This window comes from Drosophila miranda, chromosome 4, assembly GCF_003369915.1.
Source record: "Drosophila miranda strain MSH22 chromosome 4, D.miranda_PacBio2.1, whole genome shotgun sequence".
Lineage (NCBI taxonomy): Eukaryota > Metazoa > Arthropoda > Insecta > Diptera > Drosophilidae > Drosophila > Drosophila miranda.
Window position 1 is genome coordinate 32498268 of NC_046677.1, and position 10743 is coordinate 32509010.

Consider the following 10743-nt stretch of genomic DNA (forward strand, 5'->3'; position numbering starts at 1 on the left):
TGCCAGTTCATAGAAAGCAACATAGTGCAACATCGAACACAGAATATTGCGTCCCATGGGCTTCAGGTCTGGCGTTCGGCTACCGCCTCGTCATCATGAGCCAAACGCAGAGAGAACATCTTTGCATGTGTTGTACACACAATATTTTTTGACAAAAATATGAGATTGAATGCTCTTTTAGTTTTCTTTGTTATTTCCGTATTATTTTCAGTTTTCTGTTGTGCCTCCAGCATGTTTTAATGTATGGGCAAACGCATTCTCAGGTACTTTGTGTGTATTATTGTATTGCTGGCCGCTAGAACCAAAATTTGAGATTGTTTGAGTCTTGATGAACTGACCTGACCGAAACAAAATAAATAAAGAATGCGCAGGGTGGGTGGGGGTGCCAGACACTTGGGCGTGGGAAATAAAAGAAAAGCTGTTATTTGCTTGCTTAATTTGAATAGTAAATATACGACGTATATATGTAAATTATACCACAATATTTAAAATATTACAAGATTAAAAAAGCCCATTTATATCTTTATTTTAGACAGGTTGATTATAAATTATATAAATATTATTTAAACGCCGTCGGTTCTCGACTTCTTTGCACATCACATATAAAAAAGTTATTTGAACTAAAATAATGATATATTTAAATATACTATCTATGAAAAATAATGTATATGCAGGGTGTGCCATCTTTTAGTACGGTATGGAAACATCGAATGACTATTTAAAAAACAACCGATGTCAATAAGAGAGCTAGTTTTATTTGGTTTGGTTCTTTAAAATATATTTAGACTATGTTTTGAAAACAATATCAATTAAGTGGCCGCCTCTTTTAGCAATTACAAATTGGGCTTTTTCTGCGTTTGCCATTGAGGCGTACCTTGGTCTGGCTAGCCTCCTGGGGATGCATGGATGTGTTGCGATTTCGGGTGATTCGATTTCCTCCCTGTCTTCTAGATCTGCCGTGACTCTGAGAATGAGAATGTGTAATGTGTAGAAACCGGCTGGATATTTTTTTTGTATGGCTCGTTTGTTGTAATTTTTTTTGGAAGTGTGTTTGTCGTGGGAACAATCTGGAAGACTAAATTCTTGAAGCAGATCAGTTTTTTCACACCTTGCATTAGCAGGGGGGGCAGAGAGGCCGTCAAGAAGAAAGAACTGTTTTATTTGCACTTATACTCTTAAATTAGCATATTTTACAAAATTTCTTGGCGCCAACTGCCTTTTTTACATTTTACATGTAGTTTCAATGTTTTTAGCTGAACAATGGGAAGGTAACACTAGCTGTAGGTATTCGGTATTTTTTCAAGCAAGTATATTGAGTGAAGAAAGTTAAGGTAACACTAGACTTAACTTTAACATGTTTTCTTTTAAAATGGAACTCCAGCGCCACCGCTCCTATACGCCATCTACTTATTTGTATAAGTAATAAATTCAAATAATACATGCCATATTTTACATTTTACATGTAGTTGCAATGTTTGTAGCTGAACAATGGGAAGGTAACACTAGTTACAGCAATGGTAGGTATTCGGTATTTTTTCATGCAGGTGTTTTGAGTGAAGAAAGTTAAGGTAACACTCAACTTAACATTAACATGTGTTTTCTTTTAAAATGGAACTCCAGCGCCACCGCTCCTATACGCCATCTACTTATTTGTATATGTAATAAATTCAAATAATACATGCCGTATTTTACATTTTACATGTAGTTGCAATGTTTGTAGCTGAACAATGGGAAGGTAACACTAGTTACAGCAATGGTAGGTATTCGGTATTTTTTCATGCAGGTGTTTTGAGTGAAGAAAGTTAAGGTAACACTCAACTTAACATTAACATGTGTTTTCTTTTAAAATGGAACTCCAGCGCCACCGCTCCTATACGCCATCTACTTATTTGTATATGTAATAAATTCAAATAATACATGCCGTATTTTACATTTTACATGTAGTTGCAATGTTTTTAGCTGAACAATGGGAAGGTAACACTAGTTACAGCAATGGTAGGTATTCGGTATTTTTTCATGCAAGTGTTTTGAGTGAAGAAAGTTAAGGTAACACTCAACTTAACATTAACATGTGTTTTCTTTTAAAATGGAACTCCAGCGCCACCGCTCCTATACGCCATCTACTTATTTGTATATGTAATAAATTCAAATAATACATGCCGTATTTTACATTTTACATGTAGTTGCAATGTTTTTAGCTGAACAATGGGAAGGTAACACTAGTTGTAGGTATTCGGTATTTTTTCATGCAAGTATATTGAGTGAAGAAAGTTAAGGTAACACTAGACTTAACATTAACATGTGTTTTCTTTTAAAATGGATTGCGTCTTCCCAGTCCGTTCCCGTCCTCGGAGCGGGCTCCATCCTCATGTCAGCATCAGCGTAGGCCCTGTTGTTGGCTGGGTGCGAACCGCCGCAACTTTCGCATTTAGTTGGGAGCGGACCGCCGCAATTTTCGCATTTAGCTGGGTGCAGTGGACGAACCACCGCTCCTTACACAGAGGAAGCCGCGTTGACAGAAGTTGTTGAACCGCCGCAATTTTCGCATTTAGCTGGGTGCGGACCACCGCAATTTTCGCATTTAGCTGTGTGCGGTGGACGAAACCACCGCACTTTACACAGACGAAGTCGCGTTTGTGTGTGGGATTGTTTCTGGCTGTTGGTTCACTTGTGTCGGCTTCCATGGCATGCCGCGCCTGGGCGTTGGCTTGATCGCTCTCCTCCGCCTTCTCCCTCACTTGTTTTGACGTGAGAGAGTGGCGTCGTTTCGGCGTTCCCTTTTGGGTTTGGCGCCTTTTTGTGGGGATTTGCGGTGGTTTGTGTTGGTGTTTGTTGGCGTCAGCGGTGCGCGCTGGCGTTTTCGTAGGGCATTCCACCACACGATGCACGGCACCAAAATCCAGCTAACGAAAGTAAGATATACCCAGCAGCAAAGACAACACATAATCCCGCATCAGAAGACACCAAATCTGCAACCATATCAAACTACACAAACGGAAAGCCAATCCCTCCCAACACTCTAGTGCGTTCCTCCTCTTGGAGACGCAAAACAAAAGTCGGACGCAGTAGCCCAAAACCTCTCTAAAGAAAAACAAGAAAGGCAAAGAAACCTATCAGCAGATTCTGCGAAACAGTGATAAACATGCTATGGTCGCCAACAATCACACATCCTCGCCTATGTGGCCGGACCAGCAGCCACTCGGCCAACAACACATACCGTTGGCATCACACATTGATGCCAATGCCAACAACATTAACAACGCATCCCGGGTGGCCGCACCTGTGCCACTCGGTCCGATGAGCCAACTCCAAAAACACAGGCAGATGCAACTTGGGCGGCCGGACCAGAGCCGTCCGCCACCAATCATTCCACCACACGATACGCCACCAAAATCCAGCTGATGGATTGTCTGCTTTGGCTTTGTTTGCTGCTTGCTTTTTATTGGTGGCCGCTGCATCTGGTGGTGATGGCGGCTACTACGTCTGGCCTGCTCCCTCTCTCCCTCCTCATCGTCACTCTCACGGACGATGAGGGCGTGGCGTCGCTGGTATTGGTGGCTGAACAACGGCGCGAATCGGTCCCTCGCCCGAACTCATACCAGGTTTGGTATGAGCCGAGTTTGAGCTCTATCCGGCCGTGTTAGTATGTGTGTGTTGGCTGGCCGTGTGGATGCCGATTGCGGTAGCTCCGCTCCTCCCCGTTGCCCCCGCCACTCTCTCTTGAGTGGAAATGGCTGGAGAGAGTGGGAGCGCGGGAGGCGGGAAAAGTGGCCGTGAGAGCGGCGTCCTCTTGGCATTTCCTTTTGTGGTTGGCGCGGTTTTTAGGGAATTAGCGGTTGTTGCTGGTGCTGTTATTGGCGCTGTCGCTCTTGCTGCCGCTGCCGACGCAGCCATGGCCTCCATGTTCTCATGGAGCCTGCACCCTCCGGCATTGGCTGCCCATTTTTGAGCCGTCTCCTCCTGGTATTGGCGGAAGGAGAAGTGCTCGCTTTTTTTCGGGTTGTGTGTCGACGGCGCGAGCACAATAGGACTGATTGGCCACAGCAAGTGACCCTCAGCTAAGTTTATTTGTTTTCGCAATTTTACATTTAAACGCCTTTACAAATATTTTTAAAAGCTGTTCTTTTAACAGCGGAACCACTACTTAACATGGTTGGGAAATTTTACATAATGTTACAGGGAAATGGATAAGGCACTTTACATTACAAGAAATCAACATTTTCTGGCAACGCCGTGCGCTTGTTGTATATAGTTAAGGTAATACTAATCTTAATATTAGTTTGTGTTTTGTGTAGATTATTTACATTGTTGTTGGCTGATTTCCATATTGTGAGTTGAGAAGGGATTTCTTCGCCAGTTCTCACGTCTAGCCTGGAGTACTGTCATCTGGATGGCACTCAGACTTCTGTTGCTGCTTGGGTTGTGTTGTTCCATCATTGAGGCGTATCTTGGTCTGGCCAGCCTCCTGGGGATGTATGGTTGTGTTGCGATATCACAGGCAAGAAGATTTTAGTGCTGCATTAGTCGGGTGTAATAGTTATTGCAGTGTGCATTGCAGATTTCATTGATATTTGAAATGTTGAGATCCGCGTGCAGTGTTTTATTGCTCACGTACCAGGGTGCATTAGTAATTGCTCTGAGGGCTTTGTTTTGTAATGTTTGCATTTGTCCATTTGCATGTTTGCATGCCCAGACTGGCAAGGCATACTGCCATATTGGGGCAACCAGTTGCTTGCAGAGAAGGACTTTTAGATGCAGGGTAAAATAATACATCTTGCAAAAATTGTGGCGCCTACTATTTAACTACATATGTGTAGTAACAGACATGGCTGAAAAATGACAGGGTAACATTGGTTACAATAATGTCTGTTTAGAATTTTAACAGTGTTGTATATAGTTAAGGTAATACTAATCTTAATATTAATTTGTGTTTTGTGTAGATTATTTGCATTGTTTTAAATTACATGTGTATTTGATGTGTTAGTGTTATTGTGGCTGATTTCCATATTGTGAGTTGAGAAGGGATTTCTTCGCCAGTTCTCACGTCTAGCCTGGAGTACTGTCATCTGGATGGCACTCAGACTTCTGTTGCTGCTTGGGTTGTGTTGTTCCATCATTGAGGCGTATCTTGGTCTGGCCAGCCTCCTGGGGATGTATGGTTGTGTTGCGATATCACAGGCAAGAAGATTTTAGTGCTGCATTAGTCGGGTGTAATAGTTATTGCAGTGTCCATTGCAGATTTCATTGATATTTGAAATGTTGAGATCCGCGTGCAGTGTTTTATTGCTCACGTACCAGGGTGCATTAGTAATTGCTCTGAGGGCTTTGTTTTGTAATGTTTGCATTTGTCCATTTGTCCACCGCACTTTACACAGACGAAGTCGCGTTTGTGTGTGGGATTGTTTCTGGCTGTTGGTTCACTTGTATCGGCTTCCATGGCATGCCGCGCCTGGGCGTTGGCTTGATCGCTCTCCTCCGCCTTCTCCCTCACTTGTTTTGACGTGAGAGAGTGGCGTCGTTTCGGCGTTCCCTTTTGGGTTTGGCGCCTTTTTGTGGGGATTTGCGGTGGTTTGTGTTGGTGTTTGTTGGCGTCAGCGGTGCGCGCTGGCGTTTTCGTAGGGCATTCCACCACACGATGCACGGCACCAAAATCCAGCTAACGAAAGTAAGATATACCCAGCAGCAAAGACAACACATAATCCCGCATCAGAAGACACCAAATCTGCAACCATATCAAACTACACAAACGGAAAGCCAATCCCTCCCAACACTCTAGTGCGTTCCTCCTCTTGGAGACGCAAAACAAAAGTCGGACGCAGTAGCCCAAAACCTCTCTAAAGAAAAACAAGAAAGGCAAAGAAACCTATCAGCAGATTCTGCGAAACAGTGATAAACATGCTATGGTCGCCAACAATCATACATCCTCGCCTATGTGGCCGGACCAGCAGCCACTCGGCCAACAACACATACCGTTGGCATCACACATTGATGCCAATGCCAACAACATTAACAACGCATCCCGGGTGGCCGCACCTGTGCCACTCGGTCCGATGAGCCAACTCCAAAAACACAGGCAGATGCAACTTGGGCGGCCGGACCAGAGCCGTCCGCCACCAATCATTCCACCACACGATACGCCACCAAAATCCAGCTGATGGATTGTCTGCTTTGGCTTTGTTTGCTGCTTGCTTTTTATTGGTGGCCGCTGCATCTGGTGGTGATGGCGGCTACTACGTCTGGCCTGCTCCCTCTCTCCCTCCTCATCGTCACTCTCACGGACGATGAGGGCGTGGCGTCGCTGGTATTGGTGGCTGAACAACGGCGCGAATCGGTCCCTCGCCCGAACTCATACCAGGTTTGGTATGAGCCGAGTTTGAGCTCTATCCGGCCGTGTTAGTATGTGTGTGTTGGCTGGCCGTGTGGATGCCGATTGCGGTAGCTCCGCTCCTCCCCGTTGCCCCCGCCACTCTCTCTTGAGTGGAAATGGCTGGAGAGAGTGGGAGCGCGGGAGGCGGGAAAAGTGGCCGTGAGAGCGGCGTCCTCTTGGCATTTCCTTTTGTGGTTGGCGCGGTTTTTAGGGAATTAGCGGTTGTTGCTGGTGCTGTTATTGGCGCTGTCGCTCTTGCTGCCGCTGCCGACGCAGCCATGGCCTCCATGTTCTCATGGAGCCTGCACCCTCCGGCATTGGCTGCCCATTTTTGAGCCGTCTCCTCCTGGTATTGGCGGAAGGAGAAGTGCTCGCTTTTTTTCGGGTTGTGTGTCGACGGCGCGAGCACAATAGGACTGATTGGCCACAGCAAGTGACCCTCAGCTAAGTTTATTTGTTTTCGCAATTTTACATTTAAACGCCTTTACAAATATTTTTAAAAGCTGTTCTTTTAACAGCGGAACCACTACTTAACATGGTTGGGAAATTTTACATAATGTTACAGGGAAATGGATAAGGCACTTTACATTACAAGAAATCAACATTTTCTGGCAACGCCGTGCGCTTGTTGTATATAGTTAAGGTAATACTAATCTTAATATTAGTTTGTGTTTTGTGTAGATTATTTACATTGTTGTTGGCTGATTTCCATATTGTGAGTTGAGAAGGGATTTCTTCGCCAGTTCTCACGTCTAGCCTGGAGTACTGTCATCTGGATGGCACTCAGACTTCTGTTGCTGCTTGGGTTGTGTTGTTCCATCATTGAGGCGTATCTTGGTCTGGCCAGCCTCCTGGGGATGTATGGTTGTGTTGCGATATCACAGGCAAGAAGATTTTAGTGCTGCATTAGTCGGGTGTAATAGTTATTGCAGTGTGCATTGCAGATTTCATTGATATTTGAAATGTTGAGATCCGCGTGCAGTGTTTTATTGCTCACGTACCAGGGTGCATTAGTAATTGCTCTGAGGGCTTTGTTTTGTAATGTTTGCATTTGTCCATTTGCATGTTTGCATGCCCAGACTGGCAAGGCATACTGCCATATTGGGGCAACCAGTTGCTTGCAGAGAAGGACTTTTAGATGCAGGGTAAAATAATACATCTTGCAAAAATTGTGGCGCCTACTATTTAACTACATATGTGTAGTAACAGACATGGCTGAAAAATGACAGGGTAACATTGGTTACAATAATGTCTGTTTAGAATTTTAACAGTGTTGTATATAGTTAAGGTAATACTAATCTTAATATTAATTTGTGTTTTGTGTAGATTATTTGCATTGTTTTAAATTACATGTGTATTTGATGTGTTAGTGTTATTGTGGCTGATTTCCATATTGTGAGTTGAGAAGGGATTTCTTCGCCAGTTCTCACGTCTAGCCTGGAGTACTGTCATCTGGATGGCACTCAGACTTCTGTTGCTGCTTGGGTTGTGTTGTTCCATCATTGAGGCGTATCTTGGTCTGGCCAGCCTCCTGGGGATGTATGGTTGTGTTGCGATATCACAGGCAAGAAGATTTTAGTGCTGCATTAGTCGGGTGTAATAGTTATTGCAGTGTCCATTGCAGATTTCATTGATATTTGAAATGTTGAGATCCGCGTGCAGTGTTTTATTGCTCACGTACCAGGGTGCATTAGTAATTGCTCTGAGGGCTTTGTTTTGTAATGTTTGCATTTGTCCATTTGTCCACCGCACTTTACACAGACGAAGTCGCGTTTGTGTGTGGGATTGTTTCTGGCTGTTGGTTCACTTGTATCGGCTTCCATGGCATGCCGCGCCTGGGCGTTGGCTTGATCGCTCTCCTCCGCCTTCTCCCTCACTTGTTTTGACGTGAGAGAGTGGCGTCGTTTCGGCGTTCCCTTTTGGGTTTGGCGCCTTTTTGTGGGGATTTGCGGTGGTTTGTGTTGGTGTTTGTTGGCGTCAGCGGTGCGCGCTGGCGTTTTCGTAGGGCATTCCACCACACGATGCACGGCACCAAAATCCAGCTAACGAAAGTAAGATATACCCAGCAGCAAAGACAACACATAATCCCGCATCAGAAGACACCAAATCTGCAACCATATCAAACTACACAAACGGAAAGCCAATCCCTCCCAACACTCTAGTGCGTTCCTCCTCTTGGAGACGCAAAACAAAAGTCGGACGCAGTAGCCCAAAACCTCTCTAAAGAAAAACAAGAAAGGCAAAGAAACCTATCAGCAGATTCTGCGAAACAGTGATAAACATGCTATGGTCGCCAACAATCATACATCCTCGCCTATGTGGCCGGACCAGCAGCCACTCGGCCAACAACACATACCGTTGGCATCACACATTGATGCCAATGCCAACAACATTAACAACGCATCCCGGGTGGCCGCACCTGTGCCACTCGGTCCGATGAGCCAACTCCAAAAACACAGGCAGATGCAACTTGGGCGGCCGGACCAGAGCCGTCCGCCACCAATCATTCCACCACACGATACGCCACCAAAATCCAGCTGATGGATTGTCTGCTTTGGCTTTGTTTGCTGCTTGCTTTTTATTGGTGGCCGCTGCATCTGGTGGTGATGGCGGCTACTACGTCTGGCCTGCTCCCTCTCTCCCTCCTCATCGTCACTCTCACGGACGATGAGGGCGTGGCGTCGCTGGTATTTGTGGCTGAACAACGGCGCGAATCGGTCCCTCGCCCGAACTCATACCAGGTTTGGTATGAGCCGAGTTTGAGCTCGATCCGGCCGTGTTAGTATGTGTGTGTTGGCTGGCCGTGTGGATGCCGATTGCGGTAGCTCCGCTCCTCCCCGTTGCCCCCGACACTCTCTCTTGAGTGGAAATGGCTGGAGAGAGTGGGAGCGCGGGAGGCGGGAAAAGTGGCCGTGAGAGCGGCGTCCTCTTGGCATTTCCTTTTGTGGTTGGCGCGGTTTTTAGGGAATTAGCGGTTGTTGCTGGTGCTGTTATTGGCGCTGTCGCTCTTGCTGCCGCTGCCGACGCAGCCATGGCCTCCATGTTCTCATGGAGCCTGCACCCTCCGGCATTGGCTGCCCATTTTTGAGCCGTCTCCTCCTGGTATTGGCGGAAGGAGAAGTGCTCGCTTTTTTTCGGGTTGTGTGTCGACGGCGCGAGCACAATAGGACTGATTGGCCACAGCAAGTGACCCTCAGCTAAGTTTATTTGTTTTCGCAATTTTACATTTAAACGCCTTTACAAATATTTTTAAAAGCTGTTCTTTTAACAGCGGAACCACTACTTAACATGGTTGGGAAATTTTACATAATGTTACAGGGAAATGGATAAGGCACTTTACATTACAAGAAATCAACATTTTCTGGCAACGCCGTGCGCTTGTTGTATATAGTTAAGGTAATACTAATCTTAATATTAGTTTGTGTTTTGTGTAGATTATTTACATTGTTGTTGGCTGATTTCCATATTGTGAGTTGAGAAGGGATTTCTTCGCCAGTTCTCACGTCTAGCCTGGAGTACTGTCATCTGGATGGCACTCAGACTTCTGTTGCTGCTTGGGTTGTGTTGTTCCATCATTGAGGCGTATCTTGGTCTGGCCAGCCTCCTGGGGATGTATGGTTGTGTTGCGATATCACAGGCAAGTTTTAATGGTTTGACTGGCTCAGGGCACTTTAGAGTGACCTGAAGCTTTATTTATTAATGTTCTTATTACTATTGGCAACATATAACATTATTTATGGAAACATTTAACATTTTTTTAACATTTAGGTATTTTTTTTTACTTTACGGTAACATTGATAATAACAGACAGAAAAATACTAGACAGTTATCAATTTGCTCTTGTAAACAAAAGGTAAGTTAAGATCGGCTTGTGTTTTCTTTTTTCTGGCTTAGGCATAAAAATTTTGTGACGCCGCTCCTGGACCCCTCATCCGGTGCGAAACGGAGGTATGGACGACAGGGAGACCTCCAAGCATCGGCAACGCAAGCGCGGCATCGCCTCGTCCCTCTTTTCCTGGCCGAATCCAACCGATGCAGCTCTAAGAAGAACGGCGGCGCATATGCTTCTTTCTGTGGATGATATGAAACTCCTGGCTGATTTTAATATTGTTTTATTTTCAGGTTTATGTTTTGTAGGTTTGGTGATCAAGTGTCAGGAATCCAGTTAGGTAATTTGTGTTGTTATATTTATTGGATTTTTAACCTTTGTTTTGACTGATTTTAATTATTTTCTATTTACAGGTTCGATTGGTCCATTGGGAGGTTTGCGTTGAGTTTGGTAAGTAAGTCTATTTGTGCTTTTCCTTTGGTTAATTTTAGCTACATTTTATTTGCAGGCTAAATTAATTTATTTAGAGGTTTGCGTTGAATTTGGT

General features: G+C 44.9%; 1 long non-coding RNA gene across 1 annotated transcript; it reads left to right on the forward strand.

Moving 5' to 3' along the window:
• The first annotated feature begins 2306 nt into the window (after nucleotides 1-2306).
• LOC117188575 lies at nucleotides 2307-10743 on the forward strand. The gene is made up of 3 exons (XR_004472667.1): nucleotides 2307-10536; nucleotides 10610-10646; nucleotides 10705-10743. It is a non-coding gene; the product is annotated as an uncharacterized LOC117188575 (long non-coding RNA).